Here is a 20,768-nt window from a genome sequence, read left to right as displayed (position 1 = left end):
GTTGGAGTGTCATCTCTTCCTTGATATAGGTATCATGTATCCCTAACCATTCCTAATAGAGATCAAGAAATATTATTTTTTTGGTGGAGGTGTTAAAAGGAGGTTGGATAATGTGCCAAAATACAGTTTCATAGTTTCATAGGAAGAATAAGTTCTAATGTTCTACAGGAGAGTAGGTCAAAACAATTTGTTATACATTTTAGAAAGAACTGGAAGGGAGGAGTCTGAATGTTCCCAACATTAAAGAACTGACATGGAAATGATAATTGTTTAAGGAAAGGGGAATCTCAATGACCCGATTTAATCATTACACATTGCACCTATGTATTGAAGGAACACACTATACCCCATAAGTACCTAAAATTATTTTATGTCAATAAAAAATATTAATTGGATGAATCTCTGATTCCTTTGTTTGCCTGATATATCTCCAGTGACTCCACATTGTCCTTGAATTTTTTAAATGGGTTATAATGAGGTTATTGAGGGCTGGTATTATTTTTATCTTTCGGAGTATCACCTGCCACCACAAATCTTGCTTTGAGTGCCCTTAACAGCATGGTGTAGATGTCCAATTCCACCATATTCTCTCTTATCCCTGGGTCTCAACTGTCTATGCTTTTCTTCCCCTTTGGACTCAGAAGTGTCCTGTTCTCTCTTGTCTTAGAACTTTACTAGAACACCCTTTCTTCCTCTCTCCACTCCCCTAATGAACTCTTACCAATTGACCAGTTTAGATTTTCCTCTTCTGTGCCTTCAGGGCATGGACACATTCTGTGAGGGCTTGTTCTGCCTTTGCATCAGTTATGATCTAGTCAGAAAGACAACCAAAGCCAGTAATTTCAATAGAAGGCATTCAGTAGAAAGCATTGGGTAAACAGACATTGGAGGATTGAAAAGGTAAAGATGGCAATAGTGTGGTGTTAATAAGTATGGAACAACAGGAGTCAGTTATTACCCCTCTGTCTGGGAAATGAAGAAAGAGTTTGGAGGTACTAGAACCTCAAAGCCTGCAGGAGGAGTTCTGCCAAGCTGAGACCCAGAGCAGCCTGCCTGGTTTTGATATGGCCCCATGGAGCTTAGAGGAGGGGACCCAAAACTATGGGGATGCTAACTAACGGGAGCTGTTATCTTTTGGTTGGAGGGAAGGAGGGAAGAGAGTGGGGAGTATGATAAGGGTAGTTTGGGGAATGTGGTGAGAACTGGAACTAACCAATAATGTTGGGTAAAGATCACTGGTGGCTGTGCTCACAGATACAACAGCAAACAGGATACATTTTATGTCCTTCTTGTAGGCTCTTTCTAGCAGCCACTGTTGGCCCAGCCTAGTGGGAGCCCAATGCCAGGGCCATGGGTTGTATAATCCTAGACCAAGTGTCACAAAAGCATGTGTTTGGAGCTGAAAGAAAATAGCTTAAGACAATGCAGTCCAGTTCATTGCAATCGGGAACTATTAAGCACTCAGGAAATATTTATGAAATGTAGGACTGCATTAAAAAATGAGCATCTAACCTTCTGTTCCAGAAACTGACCAAAATGATCAGGTGGATATATCAATAAAAGGAGAACTCCAAAGCTCTCCTCAGAGAAGAATCAAGAGAATGGTACCAAGAGTCCCTTTGGTATCAAACAACCACAGAGCACAATTACTTCTGGATAAAGAGCAGACCTTGATAAACTCAAGGAAGACACGGGAAATCAGCAGATGAGTCTTATTCCTGAGATGATGGCACAGCCTTGTGAGAAGAACCTCTGTCAAGTTCAAGTGTTATCCCTTCCTTTGAGGTCATGGAGAGGTTACTGGAGAACTGTGGCTGTCCCACTGCATTAATAGCACCCCAAGGCCGTAAGGGTGGGTTGCAAAGGAAGCTCACAGTACAGATGTTCTCTAGCATATCCCTGGCTTTTTCTACCCATGTGTTGGTGATAAGCAAGAGAGAACGTAGAGAAACCCTCTCTATTGTGTCAGGCAAGGTTGGAACAAAGAACCAACCAGATCTTTGGGGATTACTCTATGGACAACTATTCCTTCACCTTGAACTGGAAAGACTCTAGAAAGCAGAGTTTTTAGTTAAAGGAACTGGATCACTTCACATTCAAATAGTATTTTCAAATCAGAGGGACAATGCTAGTCTCTGAGCAACAGGAAGGAGACAGTTTCATGGTTTATGCACCACAGATCATGTCTGCATAGAAAAGCTTATAGAGGAAGGTCGTTTCTAGTTGCTGTGGACACAAAGAAAATAAAATAGACAAATGAGTTCTCCTGCCTTGAGATTGAGACTGCCATGGCCTCAGCTCCCTTTCCTAACTCTCTCAGGACGCAGAATAACCCAGCTAGCGATCTAGACCAGGACACAGTAAGTAGGAAACAGTCCACAAGAGCATCCACCATTCAGCTCAGTGGAAATGACTCGTCTTCATTGATCTGAACAAACTGAGGGAATAGTTAATAGCAGAGCAAATAAAAATAACATGTAACTTACTTTAGTATGTAAAACATTAAAGAAGGAAATTAACAAGCCATTCACAATAAGGCAGGGGACACTAGGGAAGAATAGCATTACCTTAGATTAGGTAGAGGGAAGTGATGGGAGGGGAGGGGAGGGGACTTGGGGGTAGGAAAGACAGTAAAATGAAACAGACATTATTACTGTATGTATATATGTGACTGCATGACCAATATGATTCTGCAACGTGTGCACTCAGAAAAATGAGAAATTATATCCCATCTATGTATGATATATCAAAGGGCATAAATGCATTCTACTGTCATGTATAACTAATTAAAACAAACAAAAAAAACAAGCCATGTAAGTAATATATGCAGAGTCAGAGCCACGAGTACCATAAGGAACAAAAAAATATTGGCACTAGAACATTTTAAAAAAGTAGACTTGGTGAAAATAAGATTACAAGATAGTATGTTAAAAATAAATGTGTTGGGGCTGGGGCTGTAGCTCAGTAGTAAAGTGCTTGCCTTGCATATGTGAGGCACTGGGTTTGATTCTCAGCACCACAAAAAAATAAATAAAGTATTATATGTCCATCTACAACTAAAAAAATATTTAAAAAATAAATAAAGTTAAAAAAAAGAAATGTGTTATGGGGTATTTAAAGAAGAAGGTAGGAGAGACAAAATTTTACTTTAGAGTTTATAGCAGCAATGAGAAACAAGAAAAAGAATATTCGGAGCTCCAAAAATTGAATTGTATGATGAAGATGGTTTTCATAAAAATTGCCCATCATGCAGAGCAGGAGAACAAGGAGATATACATAATCAGAAGTAGGAGAGATGAGGAGTAGACAGTGGAAATTTGATAATATAGGACAGTTAGCATTCCTGAGAAAGAGACAAAATAAAATAAGCAAAAATATTTGCAAAGATATATGAAAAAAAGTTTCTAGAGTTTAGGAAAGATTTGAACTTATGCATCCAAAGTATTCTCTAATTCTTAGGCAAAAAATAACAAAAAGAAACAAACCAGTTGTATTCTTGTTATATACTACATGTAAACAGAGTCACACGCTAATCATATTCTGTTGACAGATTAGTTCAGAAATATGGAATCCTACCATCATTTAGATGGAATGAACAAGTGACTGACTTACAAAGAAATAAGGCCGACTTCAGATGTTTCTTCCATCTTTGATGCCTGAAAATAACAGGAAATGTTTAGAAATTTTCAAAAGGAAAAGATCGATCCTCAAGATCCTTACCTATAAAAGTGCTATTTCCAAGTGAAAGGAGCAATACCACACCAATTTAGGAAGTATATGACCTCACACTTGTCCTTAAAAATAGACTCAGGGGGCTGGGGTTGTGGCTCAGCCTTAGAGCGCTTGCCTACCACGTGCGAGATGCTGGGTTCAATCCTCAGCACCACATAAAAATAAATAAAATAAAGGTTTAAAAAATAGATTCAGGAAGGTGGTAAGCTAGGGAGAGAAGAATTGAGTTGTAAAGCTGAAAACAGGAGAGTAATAGAGTAAAGAACCTGCCAAGGAGATGTGTCTCATTCCCTTCAGGCTGCTATGACAAAGTGCCTTAGACGGGGTGGCCTCTAATAAGGGACACTGATTTCTCACAGTTTCAGAAGTTGAGAAGTCCAAGATCAAGGTGACATCAGATTCAGGGACTGGGGGCGGGGGCGGCATTTCTTGACTCTCAGATGGAAACTTCTAGTTGTGTCTGCACAAGGTGAAAGGGGAGAACTCTGGTGTTGCATTATGGAAGTCGAAACTTCCAGATTTTAAGTGTGTGCTTTGAAGATTGAGAAGTGACTACCAAAAGAAATAAAATAGCATCATTTCCACATGGCCCTCAGGATAATAAATTAAAGATGATACAGTTGATATCTAAGGAAATACCTTTCCAGCTGTCCTGTGTCTGCAAATCACCTGGGATCTTGTTAAAAATGCAGACTGGAGTTCACGGGGCAAGGCAGGAGGGTGGCTTGAGACTTTTCATGAGTAACTGGGAGTCCCCAGGTGGTTCTGCTGCAAGTGACCTGTAAGCACATCTGTGGAAAGTTATTGGTGATGGCAATGAGCCCAAACCATCCTTAAGTTCTGTCCATAGGAGGTTTCAACACACTAACCTCAATGTATTCAAATATACTTGGAAGCTCCCTGCTATACTTCAGACACACTTGGCATCCTATCAAACATGCCCTCCCATCTTCTTTACCACTGTCAATATTCTACTGAGCAACCTCAGACAAGGTCAACACAAATCGTGGGACCTTCCTGATTCCCAAGGCGAATTAATCCCTCCTTTCACTTGAGCCTTGTCTTATGGAACTACCTACTTTCTACTCTATCATAAACCATCTGTGTACATGTCCTCATTCCCTTACAAGAATATAAGGATCTCAATATTTGGGAGCCTGTTCTGTTCAACATCATTTGCTCTAATACCAAACACAGGTCCTCAACTGTATTCAATGCCCAACCTCGTTAGTTGAACTAAATTAACTGGGAAATGAGTGCAGCTATTGGCCATTAGAGAACTACAGGGGAAACAGGAAAATATGAAGGTGGTTTCTCAAGTAAGACCTCTTTTGGCAGCTTGATCTGTTGTCTCTGGAGTGTCTGAGCAGCAGTGGGAAGAGGTGACTAGTTAAGATGGTGAATCTATAGATAGCTGGTAAGTCCAGAGAGTTTGCCCTGAGTACCAACCCAAATCATTCAACCCAGCAACGTGCAGAACAAACGAGGGGAAAGCATTCTGTTGATTAACTGAATTTTTCATCTTTAAATATTTGTTTTGACTTGATATATATACACAATAAATATCAGTCTACAAAGAATAAATTTGCTTAAAATTTCATGAGTAATTTCTTCCATTTCCTTAATAACCCCTTTTCATTTTTCTTTGTCCAATTTCTGGGACCAATCTATGTTTTAAGAGAGCTGAAAAATGAAAACATTTAGCCAAAAATATCAAAGTCATTCAAATGAACTCAAAGTTTGTTTTAATTACATTTAATCAGGCGACATGGGGAGAAGCGCTATTACATTACAGATAACAGGGAAATGATGTTCAGCTTCTATTTTGTTCCTCTCTTCTCCATTAGGAAAATTACCTTCAAATAAGGGAGGCTAGACTAACTGGGGATATGAGACTTCTAAAGCCCCAGAGAGGAAGAAATCTCATTAGAGAACTCCCTGCCAGTCTTAAGGAATCCAGGACACCTGTGCTTTACAAACTGTAGCCTCCAAAACAACACGGATGGGCAGAATCGATGCTTTCCTTGAAACGGATGGGAAAATTGTGACAGAGAGTCCCAGGCAAACACTGGCCTGATTGAACCCAAGGGCACTCTGTCATTGACCATCCCCAGCCCTTTTTATTTTTTTTTTTAATTTCAAAATTTCAAAAAATTTTTTTGCTAAGTTGCCCAGTCTGACCTTGAACTCAAGATCCTCCTGCTTCAGCCTTCCCAACGGCTGGGATTAACAGGCATGTACCACCATGCCCTGTTTTTAAAATGGGAGAAATGTGGCTTTCTCAAAACAGAGACTTGCTTCTTACTTATTACATTGCTCCTTACTTATTACATGGAATCATATTTATTGCTTTCAAATTGTGAGCCTTGGTAAGGAAACTGGAGATCACTGGGAATCAGAGGAGGGTCACTTAGAATCAGGCAGAACCAACTTCAATTTCCTTTGAGTAGGATCACCGGTCTATTTTCTCAGCAAGCAATAATAGCATGAATTTTATTATGTTATTTTGGTGCTGATAAACTTAACCAAAAGTACTGTTGATGTGGCAATGTTAAAATAGAAGTCTCCAGGAAGCTGCCATAGGAATCAAGCTGCTGCTTCTTCTTTCTCCTCCTCCTCCTCTTCCTCTTCTTCCTCTTCCTCCTCCCCTCCCCCACCCTCTCCTCCTCTTCTTCCTCCTCCTCCTCTTCTTTCTCCTCTTCCTTCTCCTCCTCCTTCTCCTCTTCCTCTTCTTCCTCTTCCTCCTCCCCTGCCCCACTCCCCCTCCCCATCCCCCTCCCCCTCCTCCTCCTCTTCCTGTTGAACACATATCAAATGGAAAATATGCCTAGCCTTTGTCTTCACATGGTGAAATCATTGTTTACTTCTCAACATGAGCCTTAATTCGCTCCGGAGAACTTGGATTTTGTAAAACTTGCCCAATTTTGAGGAGCTTTTATTTACCAACACCTTCGGTTAGATCTTAAAATCCCCTCCTATATGTGCAGTAGGATGATCAGCTGTCTGGATTTGCTCAGACCTAACGGGACACATGCAATGATAAAATTGGAACCTTCCCAGGTAAGTTGGGAAAAGTCATCATCCTAATGTGAATATTCCTTGCCTCCTTAATCAATCGCTGTCTTCCAGAAATTTGCTTCTCTCATCCTCTTTGGATTGAGCAAGGCTCAGTACCAAGGGAGCTGGAGGTGCCATTTCTCTTTATATATCAAGGACTGTAGGATGAATTGACTTCAAGTGTGAGGTCTCCCGAGATAAAATGTTGTTTACTTTTTAAAGTATATGCCATTGTGTTGAGTTGGAGGGAAAGATTTTATAAATGATATTAAAAATGATCACGGGGGTGCTGGGATTGTGGCTCAGTGGTAGAGCACTCGTCTGGCACGTGCGAGGCCCTGGGTTCGATCCTCAGCACCACATGAAAATAAAATAAAAATATTTTTACAAATGATCATAGGTAGTCAGGGTAGTTCTTTTGTCAGGCTGGCCTAAGGAAATGACAATTTAAAGTCCAGTTGGATTGTGATGGGTGCAAAAAATGGAAAGTTTTGCTTTCAGATTTTTAAACAGATGTTAGTTCTCCCAAATCAGGACTTATTAGCATAGTATATCACAAAGACAGTAGAAGAATACCCCTTACTGGCTGCTTATATCATGGGAAAGCTTAAGTCCCATCCCCAGGTAAGCTTGTAGAAATTCAAGTTCTCTTTCTGGGAAAGGTTTGTACTAGTGTTATTGTTAAAGATTTGTCCCGGGGTTTCATAAACTGACTTCCAGACCACTCTCGTATAATCGAATCAAGCCTTTATTGAAGCACACCGGTGGCGGCTGACCAGAACATAAAGCTGTTCCCCTGATCAGCCCCGAACAATTTCAAGGGCACTCTTTATAAGCCTGAAAACCACAAAAGGGATGTTCGGGGGGTCTAGCCAATGCAAGCAAGCCAGGTTACAGAAGCGAGACAGTGCGGTCAAGCGGAGGGAAGCTAACCAATCACAGTTAGCCCAGTCACCCTAGTTACAGAAACAATGCCCCATTAGGTAGTTCTGTGTCCTTACAGATTTCTATAGCAAAAGGAAAAGAACATCTTGCCCCAGTCATGACCCTTGTACTTGGCATGGTTGTTTTACAGGATGAAGTCATAAAACAAAATGGAGTCACATATGCTTCTACTATCACACTAGGACTCTAGCCAGGACTTAGTACTCAGAGCAGGAGAGGGAGGTGAGAAGGTAAAACTACAGTTGAGAAATAAAGAGACGTAGAGCAATGTGTCTTCATTGGATGCACAAACCAGGAACGAGGCAGAGGACTGGCCTGGAGCACTAACCCAGAGAACCCAGGAAGGAGGAAGGATGTGGACAGAGCACCTTGGTCTTCAAAGTCAAGAGTGAATCTTAATATTACCCACCCAGTTTCCCTTCCCTGAGTAAAAAAGCATCAGGAGGGCTCAGAAGAAGGGTCTAACATGCTGAGCAGAAACCTGGGGCTGGGAACTGGGCTGACACATTGCTAGTTTTAAACCATGTCCTTCCCTAAAGGCTGGTCTTGAGGGTTGCCTCAAATACTCTTTCCAAGAATTATGTATAGCTCTTGCAACTTGCAAGATCCATTTAATCGTAAAATGGAATATAGGGAGAAAAGTGTGGTCCTAATGGTTTGGGTGGTCAAATGAAATCTGGATTCCTAGGCATCAGAAAGGAACCACCAGGATTATATTGGCTGGGTAGCATCAGGATTTAATTCCACTAACCAAAGTGTGTTTGGAAGACAGACATCTACTTGACATCTTCCTAAATATGGATAAAGTTTTAGATGCACAGGTGGTCTAGTTTTGCAAAGACATGCCTTGTGAAATGCAAATTAAAACAATAAGGACACGGGATGATGCAGGGGCTTGAGAGTATCTGCAAAGTTTTATTTTTATAACATCTAAAGCCAATGGCAAATGTTAACACCTGTCAAATATCAGCAATGAGTACATGGATGTATATTATATTATTTGCTGCAATCTCTCTTGTATGTTTGAATATACTGTAATAATCTATTTTTAAGAATTGAAAACCAAAAAAAATTACATACCTCATGGAGTTATTCCTCACAGATGAACTCTGAGGGATCAGTAATGGCCACAGATGGTAACCACCTCCTCCTTCCTAGTTAGAGTTTTAAGTCTTTGTTGTGCCAGCTGTCAGAGAGTGAACTGTGGAACTCTTACGAAGATTAGAATAAATTGACAAGTCTTATTCATGTCAACCTAGGGGATTTGCCTGGTTCATATATACTTTATGGTTTTGCCTCTTTTGATTTAATTCCCCAAAGGCTTCATGTAACTTACAGGTACATTCCCTTGCCAATGTAAATTTGGCTTAGCTAGATATAGGTATTGTCTTGTTGACCATATAAACTCTATGTATTCCATGAAAAACAACGTATTATTTGTTGGGAACTAATTGTTAAGTAGCAAGTCTGATGATACCTGTCACGGCTGGATTGAATGCCTCCTTATACGACAAATATAATTTCCAAATATGACAAATATATATCAAATATAGAACTTGACACAACTTTATTATTGAAACAGCAAAACACTAAAGAAATTAAATGGTCCCAAGAAAGATCTAAGTGCCACTTTTAGAACTGTTGCAATCAAAGTCTGCCATGCCATTTGTCCAAGGCATGGCTCAGGAAAGTAAGGTGAAAGGGGATGTATCAGTTAGGAGAGGCTTTGGATGCAAGTAACCGAATGCCTGTTTTGCAGAGGCTTAATTTAGCTATCACAAAGAGCACGGAGTTTGTAGGAAGGCAGCCTAGGACTGGTTCAGTGTTCAATCATCTCCACCAGGTCCAGATTCTTTCCATCCTACCAAAACCATCATGGAAGCCTGATGTTTTCCTGGCAAAGTAGCTGATGAAGCTATGAGAATCATAGATACTTTCCCTGCAGGAGTCAGGAGTTGGGAGAGATTAAAGAAGTAGAGTGAAAGAAACAAATGATATATTTTCTTCTGCAAGCTCTCTTGGCAAAAAAAAAAAAAAGAAGAAAAGAAAGAAAGAAAAGAAAAGAAATAACTTTTCCATAGTCTTCTATGTGAGATGTCCCCCAAAAGCTCACATGTGAGACAATGCAAGAAGGTTCAGAGAAGAAATGATTGGGGTATGGAAGCCTAAACACAATCAATGAATTACCCACCGGATGGGATTAACTGAGTGGTAACTGAAGGCTGGGGGGGTGTGGCTGGAGGAGGCGGGGCATTGGGGGCGTTGCTTGGGGCTTATATATTCGTATTTGCCGAGTGGATTCTCTCTCTCTGCTTTCTGATCATCACATGAGCTGTTTCCCTCAACTATATTCTTCTGCCATGACGTTCTGCCTGTCCTCAAGCCCTAAGGAATGGAGGCTGCTGTCTGTGGATTGAGACCTCTGAGGCCAGAAGCCCCCAGATAAACTTTTTCTCCTGTAAAATTGTTCTGGTTGGGTCTTTTAGTGGCAGCAGTGTAAAACCTCACTAAAACCCCGCTTCCAAACAGACTTGATTGAAGATTCATTGCCTAGGGTTGGTACATTAGAATTCCAAGAGCATTTAGGTTCTCTTAGCAAAAAAGTAAGCACAGGAGAAGAGCTATTAAGTTGGCAATGAAAGGAGTCTTTCATAGAGACACTCCCACATCTGGAATTATAAGCTAAATAAATAGCTCTAAATACATATCTGGAAGTAGTATCAATCCAAAATGATTTCCTGACTGGAAAGTGGGAATGGTCCTCTAGAACAAAGTTTTTGAAACCTACGGTAAATAAAACAACTAAAGGCACTTTTGCCAACCAAGCTATTTAAGAACCTCATGAAATAATAAACTCCGATGTTTGTAGACTTGCTCACTTTAATTGGTTTTTCAAATATGGCCTTTATCTGACTGGAAACCCAATATAGTTTATTTTGTTCTCAAAGTAAGCAAAGCAAACCTCCATTGTCCTTCAATGGTAAACCTAGTTTACAATTAGCCTGTTGTGCCATCTATCAATATCCTGCTCTAGTGACTTGCTTAAGTTGCAAATGTGTTTTTCTCAGGTCAACGTTTTATAAGCACTACAGATAGGCTTAGGATGCAGATGATATCCTATGGACCATTGTTGCTACCTTCTAGAATGAACAACCAGGAAAATAGTGGATACATAATATCTTTGGTCTTTCTCAACCTTTGACTCTGTAGACAGGGGCTCCTTAGTTGTGTCTTCTTGACTGGGCTGAACTACATACCCAAGCAATGTCTCTTCTCCCTGTTTCTCATTAGGATGGGCCACCAAAAGCCCAGATGCAGGTCACAGAGAATCTGGGTGGTAATTTGCCAAGGGAATTAAAGCTGAATCATGCATTCTTGACTTAATTAACAAGTGAAAAATCGTGCATGTATTTATGATGTACAATGGGATATAGGTGTATATACTGTGAAATGATTAAATCAAACTTATTTATTAAGTGATTAAAGGAACTTATTCATCACTTCACATACTTATCACTTTTTGTGATAAGGACATTTAAAATTGACTCTCAGTAAATTTCAAGAAGAGAATACTTTAATATTAAGCATAGTCACTATGTTGTACAGTAGATCTCTGGAACATATTCTTCCTAACTGAAACATTGTAACCTTTGACCAGCATGTCCCCGTTCCATTCAACTTTTCCTTCTAACCCCTGGCAACTGCATTTTAACCTCTGCTTTTATGAATTTGATTTTTTTTAAAGATTCCTTGTATAAGTGAAATCATATAGTCATTTTCTTTCCATTCTTGGCTTATCTCATTGAGCATAATGACCTCTAAATTTATCCATGCTATGGCAAATGATAAGATTTCCTTCCTTTTTAAAGGCTAAATAATATTCTATGGTCCAGTACTGGGGATATAACCCAGGGACTCAAACATGCTAGGCAAGCACTACACCACTGAACTACATTCCAGCACATCCACATTTTCTCTGTGCAGAACTGAGTCCTATCTTTTGTCAACAATGTTAAATACCTGAAGCTCAAGTACACTTAGAGATTTCAGATAAATCCAGGATATATTTAATCCTATTTCTTTTGAATTGATTTCTGCTGGATCTGATATCAGTATTGGTGTATCCATTAAATCAGGGATCCATTGGAGAAGCAGAATCACAGGTAGATTGATAAATAGATAGATAAAATAAAATTACATATACATTTGGAATTGACCTTGACCTTGTGGAAGCCCTATGCACGACTGTTCTCTTCACATTTAATTCTGAAACTTGAAGTTCAAGGGAAGATAGTGGAAAAGAAAAGATGGATGCAAAGCAAAGGAATGAAGGAATGTGCTAGAATCCATTAACATGAACTGGTTCAATTGAGAATGTGCTGAAGCCCAGATCAATTCTTTTCTTTTCTTTTTTTTTTTTTAAAGAGAGAGAGAGAGAGAGAGAGAGAGAGAGAGAGAGAGAGAAAATTTTTTAGTATTTATTTTTTAGTTTTTGGTGGACACAACATCTTTGTTTGTCTGTGGTGCTGAGGATCGAACCCAGGCTGCACGCATGCCAGGCGAGCGCGCTATCGCTTGAGCCATATCCCCAGCCCCTTCTTTTTTTTGAGGGGGTGTGGAGGGTAATGGGAATAGAACCAAAGACACTTTTTTCCTACGTTACATTCCCAACCCTTGTTATTTTTATTTTGAGACAACGTCTCACTAAGTTCCTCAGACTGGCCTCAAACTTGCAATCCTCCTGCCTCAGCCTCCAGAATCACTAGGATTACAAATGTGCACCACTGTGCACAGCAATCTACATCAGTTATTATCACCTCCGACCTTAGTCTGGGGAACCTGTAGAAGCCAGGACTCTTCACCATAATGCTGAACATATAATGCTGCTGTGAGCTTGGGAAGTTGAAGGAGGATGGGAGAGGGCAGAGCAGTTGCAGCCACTGCAGAGACCTGTAGTCACCACATCAACAATATGTGTGAGCTACAGAATCTTGACACTGGCCTCAGGGTGCATTTTGCCGTCTGTGTTCTTACAATGACTGTATAGAAAAAAAGAGGCAGAGCATATGTGCCCCAGCCTGGGATCTGTGCCTGGTCTGTAATGTGAATGGAGACACACAGGGGAAAAGTCCTGAGGCTTCCTGTCCGCTCTCCAAACCTCCCATTAGAAGCTCTCTGTGACACACCCAGGAAAAGGACTTCTGGGGAATGGAGTTGAGTCTAGCCAAGCTGGCACATCACAGAGCTGCACACTTAAGAGTAACAGTTACAGAGAACAGCAAGACCTGATCCAAATAATGAATGGTCCAAATGTATCATTAACCTTGCAAGCTAATTTTTCTTTTTCCAAAAAGAAGGGCTACAGGTCACCAGTTCAATCCCTTAGGGATTGAACCTAGGGGTGCTTAACCACTGACCCACATCCCCAGCCTTTTTTTTTTTTAAATGGGGTCTCACTAAGTTGCTTAGGGCCTCACTAAGATGCTGAGATGAGGCTGGCCTTCAACTTGCCATCCTCCTACCCCAGCCTCCTGAGTTGCTGGGATTACAGGAGTATGATACCACGCCTGGCCAAAAGTAGCTGCTATTTAGTGGTGCTCCTTATGCATCAGGTATTATCCTAAGCATCTAATATGTAGTGATTTCTTTCTGGGCCTTTTTGCCTCACTCTTGCCACTCTGCAATCCATCCTCCACATGGTGGCTTAACACACCCATCACACCGTGCAGCTCCACTGCCTCCATCTTCCAATGTCTCTCCTTCCGCACAGTGAAATCTGGGTCCCTGAGCCTGGCACCATGAGCTCTGCCCCCTGCCTTCTTCTCCCCATTCCTACTGATCCTTCCAGCTGTCTCTTCAAACCTGAGGCTCATTGTTCACGTTCCCTGATGACCTTTCTTTCCATCCTTCAGATTCCTTTCGAAATAGAACTTTTTCAGAGAAGCATTCCCTGACCAATACATCGTTTTTCTTTTAATTAACACATAACAATGGTACATATTTATGGGCTACCAAGTGATGTTTTGAGGCACCTACACAGTGTACACAGTGCACAATGATAAGTAATTAATATGTTCATCACCCCGGCATTTCTCATTGCTTTGTGATAACAATATTTGAAATCCTCTCTTCTAGTCTTTTTTTCCTCTTAACTTTTTTTTTCTTTTTAGTTACACATGACAGTAGAATGTATTTTGGCATATCATACACACATGGAGTATAAAAACAGAGATCCTATAGTATATAATGTATACATATACATATATACACTATACAACACACACACACACACATACACACTATTGTCATCTTACTGTGCAACAGAAAACCAGAACCTATTCCTCCTGTAGGTATCTGTAGCTTTCTCCCTTTGTCCAATCCTTCCCTATCCTCTTCTCCCCTGCCGTCCCCATCCCCTGGTCACCACCATTCTACTCTCCACTTTGGTGAGATCAATTTTTTTTTTAATTTCACAAATGAATGAGATCATGTAGTATTTGTCTTTTTGTGAGTGCCTTATATCTCTTAAGAATATATCTTTAGAAGTGGGGAGACACACTCTCTCTCTCTCACACACACACACACCATTGACCTGAGTTCCACAACATGCAAATTTTTCTTGATAGACACTGTCACTCTCTGAAGTGATGTTGCTTATTTGTTTCCTTGCCCCCCACCCCCACCCGCCCCCCAGAAGATGAGCATCTTAAGGATAGAGACATAGTTGCCATGTCTTGCTGTGTGACTGCACAAGGGGCCTCACCTGAACCCAAGAATTGTGATAAATCTCCACAGTGACACCATAACGTAGGGGTGTATTGCCCTTGGTTTTACAAAGCAAGAAATGGAGAATGGGAATGTTGAGTTCATTTGCTCAAGATAATGGGCTGGGAAGAGCATAGCCCATAGGGGAGCCTATTCCTCTGCCCTGCCTCTCAGCTCTCCTAATAACAAGTTAAAGCTATTCTATCCTGTATCTGAAGTTACTCCATTATTCTAAAATGAAAGTGTTACCAGCTTAGCAGAAATCCCCTAACATGTACTGCTTCAGAAGTAACTCTTTGTTATAAGAGGCTACTTTGTTTGGCCATCCTGCTGTCTACCCTCCAGTGAGCGTTTGAGGTTGCTTCAGCCCCGCGCACCTTATACAGCAATATCACTGTCCCTCATTATCTGTTCTGGGTGTGTGTTTTATTAAGCTTTTCCTCAGCGAAGAAGGGTGTGTGATTGTTGCTGCACAAAATATTCATTTCATTTCTCTTTATTTTTTGTATTAGGTTTTAAATGTATTTTATCATGTTGCATTTTTATGAAGGCCACCTTAAATCCTCCTGGGGACAAGAAGAATATAAATACCATAAATAATTAAATGAGAATACCTGAGGGGTGCGTTGGAGATGCATTGCTCTGAGTAGCCCTAACATTTAATATAGATAAAAATAATGAGATAAAAATCTGAGTTTCAGCATTAAGAAGACAGAGGGGTAGCCATTAAAAATGATGATTCCCAAAGACTCTAAAACTGCAAAGTTGCTTACAGTATAATGTGGGTAGAAAATCTGGGTGCAAAAGTGTGTATCGGTATCGGTTAGGACAATTTGAAATATAAGACTAGAAGGAAATTACAAATGTCCTCTCTTTTGCACAAATCTGAACTATGCAAATTGGAAATGGGGTGTTTCACAAATACAATGTCTCGCTCTATAAATCCAACTTCACAACTGTTCCACTTTAACTCTTCATTATGGAGAATTTAAAGCGCACACAACACAAACACAACCCAGCCATACACTCCCACACAGGCATCACCCAACTTCAACAACCGCAAACATTCTGCCATTCTTGTTCTGTCTCAACTTCCACCTACTCACACTCTTTCTGGAATGTTTATTTGTTAAATTTACATATATTTAAATTCAAAACTCTTACATGCAATCTTCTTAATACTCCTGTAACCTTAACCTGATCCCATTATTCTAGAAAAGCCCTTGATATAAATTTCCCCCATTCCAACAGAGGAAGTTTTGAAGTTTCCCACAAGAAATTAGTTTTACATATTCTAGAACATCATTTAAATGGAATTCTAAAATATATAACTTTTTTTTTTTTTGGTGTGGCATCTTTGGATCAGCAGAAAATCCATGATATTCATTCAGATTATTCTATTAGCAATCCATTCCTCAACTTTCTGAAATAGGTCCTGTTGATTTGGTATTGGTTCCTCCTTGAAATTCCCTCATGAACCTATCTGGGCCTGAAGTTTTCTTTTGTGGTGAGTTTGGCAATAAGTTTAACTTTTTGGAAGCTAAATGCTATTCTTGTATCAGTCTTGGGAATTGTATTTTTTTAAAGATATCGGTCCATTTCAAATCCATTGTTAAATTTGTTGACATCAAGTTAATTATAGCAGTTCCTCTGAGGTGTTTTGGTAACTATACCATCTATAATAATAATTCCTCTTTCATCTAGGATGTTGAAAATTTGTATCCGATTTCTTTTTGTCTCCATCGATTTCTGGAATCATTAACTTGTTGACCTCTTCAAAGAAGTAACTTTGGGCTTCATTGTTTTTTAATTTCATCATCATCATTATTATTATTTTAAAAGCTAATCTAATTATTTCTTTCCTTCTCCCTACTCTTAGAGTCACCCCCTCATTTGGTGGTGCTGTGAGATTGGAACCTCTCGTATTCCAGGCAAGCACTCTACCACTGAGCTGCTTAGGCGTAACGTCTCTTAATCTTTATCTGAATTTCTAAAAGCAGAAAATTCAGATCTTTGATTTTAGACTTCTCTTTATTTTATCATAGAAGCAGTTGAAGCTATAGATTCCCATCCAGAATGACTGAGGACAGGGAGAATCAAAGCCCTTGGGTAAGCAAAGGGAAATGCCATTCTAGACATCAGTGTTGAGACCAAGTTCCGGTTAGTGGCGAAGCCCTCTCTTTAGAGCCAGAAGACTGGGAAAGGAAATGAATTAAAATGAGGACTTACAGATGCTGGCGGGGAGTGGGGAGGGCTCCCATCTGACATTTTCTCCTTCAGCATGAGGAGAGATCACCAACTGAGTATGTGGGCGAGAGAGTGAGGAGGGGATGAACAGAAAGGAATCTCTATGAAGCAGGCATGTCAGGCTGTGGAGGAGGGGATTTCATACTGAAGGGTAACAGATGCGCCAGGCAGTGTGCCCTGCTCACATGACAATAATGGCTGTGATCTTTCAAGCAAAGCAGTGAACCTGGATCTGTGATTTTCTACCTAGAGTCGCAAAGCTCTGCTATTCAAATGCAGATAATGGAGAAGACAGATAGGTGGGCTCAGCCAGGGCTGGGTTTCACCAGGGGCCAAGACCATGAGATGAGAGAGGGAGGGCTCTCTCATCTTATGGTCTTGTATTTTTATTTTTGATTACAGTTTCAAGGAAACTATAAAATTGGGGAATGTGCATTTGGTCTTCCTTCCTAAAATCCTTGAAATTTCCAAACTGATGTATTTTTGTATGCTAATGAATTGAGCGGTGGCTGCCCCCCACCCCCCATAAGTAGCTTCAGGATGGGGGTGGATCACTACAAAGACTAAGGCATGGTTAGTCATTCTTAGTTCCAATCCCCCAATCTCCAGGGAGGGGAAAAGGACTAAAGTTTCAATTGATTACTAATGGTCAATAATTTAATCAATTATGCTACATAATGAAGCTTTCATAAAAAACCCAAAGGGCAGAGTTTGGAGAACCTCCAGATAGCTGAGCATGTGGAGATCCCTGGGTACATCTTTCCCAGAGGGGACATGGAAACTATTTCTTACAAGGCTTTACACGTCTTCCATCTGCATCCTTTGTAATATCCTGTATCATAAACCAGTTATTGAAAGTAAAGTATTTCCTTGAGTCCTCTCAACTGCTCTAAAATTAATCAAGCCTGACAAGAGGGTCACAGGAACCTCTGATTTATAGCTGGTTGGTCAGAGGCACAATTGACCCTCTGGCCTTGGGAAAGGCACTGGAAGTGGGGGTCAGTCTTATGGGACTGGACCTCGACCGGTGGGACCTGACACTATTTCTAGGTAGGTAGTATCAGAACAGAAGTGATTTGGTATCTGCTGGATTACTGATTATGTGCTTGAGGGTGGGAAGCAACCCCCATGCTTTTAGGGGTCACAGAAATCTGTGTTGTGTTGTAAGGGTACAGTTAAAAAAAAAAAAAGAAGAGGGATCATTTCTTTCCTCTCACAGAAGTGATTAAACTAATCAGCTATGGATTTTTGGCTGTGCAATTAGATAAGTGAGATGAAGTTTGGAAGTTTCCATGAAATCAAAGCATTGTCGCATTGGAAGAAGAAGACCTAAAAGTGGTGGTGATTGGATGGAAGTTTTAAAATCGCATTTCTGAGGAAGATGTGGTTCTTGGGGATGACAAAGAGCAGGTGTGACTGTGGAAGTGAATAGATGAGGGACAGTTGGAAACTATCTCTGGAGAAGATAAATGAAGGAATTGAGAGGTCAGGGTGCTGTTTGGGTCATCAGTAGAGAGGCAGGGTAGACAGTGAGACCAAACATCTTCAGTGCATGATGCAGAGTGACTGACAGGCTGACAGATGGGAGAAAGGAGAAGGAGGAGTAGTGATGAACTGAGTGGCATGAGCATTCAATAAGAAGGAATTTTGCTAGAGGGAGAGGGTTAAATGGCCTCAAGATGACAATGGTAAATTAGAAAGATATAGGGTGTTCCTCCTGAATCTAAAGTCTTTAGGCTGTGAGAGAAAACTCAGCCTCTGTTTGAGTGGCCTTCAGAGACTCAGGGCCTTTGGGAGTGTTCAGGATCAGAAAGGAAGACAGAAGTGGGAGGGGGTAGATGAATAAGAGTTCCAGAGGACATAGGGACAGGGTTCAGTCAAAGAGAGGAGTGGTCTCTAAAATGGATCCAGATTTGGAAGCTTTGTGTGTGTGTATGTGTGTGTGTGTGTGTGTGTGTGTGTGTGTTTTAAGTAGGATAAGATTGAAAGAACAACAGATGTGAGAAATTCATTAAAAATTTGGTTAGGTCTATAGCTCTGAGTATCAAATACGTCCTGGAGTGTCTTCTATTATGGAGTATGTATTAGTTTCCTATTGCCGCAGTAACAAGTTACTTCAAAGTCAGTGACTTAGAACAGTATAAAGTTATCTTATAGTTCTGGAGGTCAGAAGTCTAAAATAGGACTCTCGGGGATAAAGTGATGGGGTCAGCAGGGCTGTGCTCCTTCTGCAGGCTGTAAAGGAGAAGCTGTTTCTTGCCTTTTCAAGCTTCTAGAGACTATGCATTTCTTGGCTTATGTCCCCTTCCTCCGTCTTTTTTTTTTTTCCTCCATCTTTAAAAACAACCATTTCTCTGATTCTGATTCTTCTCTCTCTCTCTTTTCCTCATGTAAGGACTTTTGTAGTTATATTGGACCCACCCATAAAATCCAGAATAATGTGTATATGGTGAACTGATTAGCAACCTTGACTCCCCCTTGCCATGTGACATATAACATATTCACATGTCCTAAAGATTAAGATGTGGACATCTTTGACGGGCAATCATTGTGCCCACTGAAGAGTGCCCTACTTAAGATGAAAGAGTAGGCACAGTCACCTAAAGTGGCCATGCCAGAAAGAACAAGAGGTTTACAGAGGAGGAGGGAGATGGCACATAAGCTACTACTCGGTTTTTAGGGAGAGAATCTCAAACTGTTCCAGAATCTTGACACCAAGGATAGAACCATTCTCTCAACAAGTGGTCCCCAAACTTCACTAAGATATGAATCACCTAGAGGGGGCTTCCCCCTCTGTGGATACTACTTTAGATTCAGTAGATTAGGGCTGAAGGCTGAGAGTTACATGTCTAACCAGCACCTAGGGGATGCTAATGCTGCCCAGTCTAGGATTCACACTCCGACAACCACTATCCTCATGTGCTCTTGCTTCTAAAATGCTGTGACTCAGATTGTTTGTGTTATGATTATTGTGTTTTTATTTTTGATTCAGAGCATGGACTTTGGAGCCCATGAATCCCAGTTATGTCACTAATTGACTGTGCCACCTTTCTGTAGATTAGTCCCTACCTCTGTAAAAGGGGCATAATAAGAGTACTTTTTGGATGGTAAAAGTTAGAATTAAATGTGTAAATAATGGAAAGCATTTAGTAATGTCACAAAAAGGGTTAGCTCTTACTTAACCAATTTATCAGCCAAGAAAAGAAGAAGAACTAGAGGTCTTGGAAACACAGGATGGGTTATGCAGGGGATGGAAGAGCTAAGAAGCTATGATTAGCAACAGTGGGAAGTCACTACCACCTTAGGAGCCCAGATCACAGGAGGAGATGGTCCCAGATCTCAGCAGCTCAGACCACCATGGGGTCCACCTAGGGGGAGCAGTGTAAGGGAAAAGTGAGTAAGGGCTATGGTGCACCATCCCAAAATCTGACCCAAAGATTTTAGGTATAAAAAGAGCAAAAAGGAGACTCTTCCTGCCGAGTCCCATGATCTGGTTAATTGATGTGCCTCAGCTCAGGGGGTGGTTCAGGTAATCCCCATTCATTTCCTTCTCTTGGAATGCTGAACTCAGAAACAACATTTAGAGCAGACATGGAGAGAACATCTCCTCCCACATACAATCTGTGCCTGTGCTCAGTTCTGCACAAGGAGGCTTCATTAGTGTCTGAACAGTCGCTTGAATCCTCATGTGGCTCTGAGCGTGTGCCGTGGGGCTTCCTGGGAGGGGCCTTCCAGCACATGGAAGAGGCCAGAAGGTGCTCGATGAGAGGTATCAGATGGAACAAACTCCAAGAAAATGGAAAGAGGGGGCCTCTGGATGTGTCTGGGGCTCAGGGGATTGCAGCATGCCTGTTGGCTTTCTGAAGTAGTTCAGGAGGATCATTTCACCCCAACTGGCTTTGTTGTATTGCATGAGACAAGTGCCTCGTTGTGCCATTCTGATGAGGAACAATCATAAGCTGTGTGGTCCCTTCCAATCAGGGTGTGAATTCCCGGATGCTAGAGGCTCACACTCAGAAACA

The 20,768-nt window shown here is 40.9% G+C and overlaps 1 protein-coding gene and 1 pseudogene across 1 annotated transcript in view; one reads left to right on the top strand and one right to left on the bottom strand.

Moving 5' to 3' along the window:
• Nucleotides 1-20,768, bottom strand: part of LOC114081398 (integrin beta-3) — a 139,689-nt gene that overhangs the window by 39,376 nt on the left and 79,545 nt on the right. The gene's annotated exons all lie outside the window — the stretch shown is intronic.
• On the top strand, nt 12,734-12,855 carry LOC114081402 (small nucleolar RNA SNORA51; annotated as a pseudogene).

The sequence above is a fragment of the Marmota flaviventris genome, chromosome 17 (genome assembly GCF_047511675.1).
Source record: "Marmota flaviventris isolate mMarFla1 chromosome 17, mMarFla1.hap1, whole genome shotgun sequence".
In the NCBI taxonomy this organism is placed as follows: domain Eukaryota; kingdom Metazoa; phylum Chordata; class Mammalia; order Rodentia; family Sciuridae; genus Marmota; species Marmota flaviventris.
This window is presented reverse-complemented; position numbering and strand designations above follow the sequence as displayed.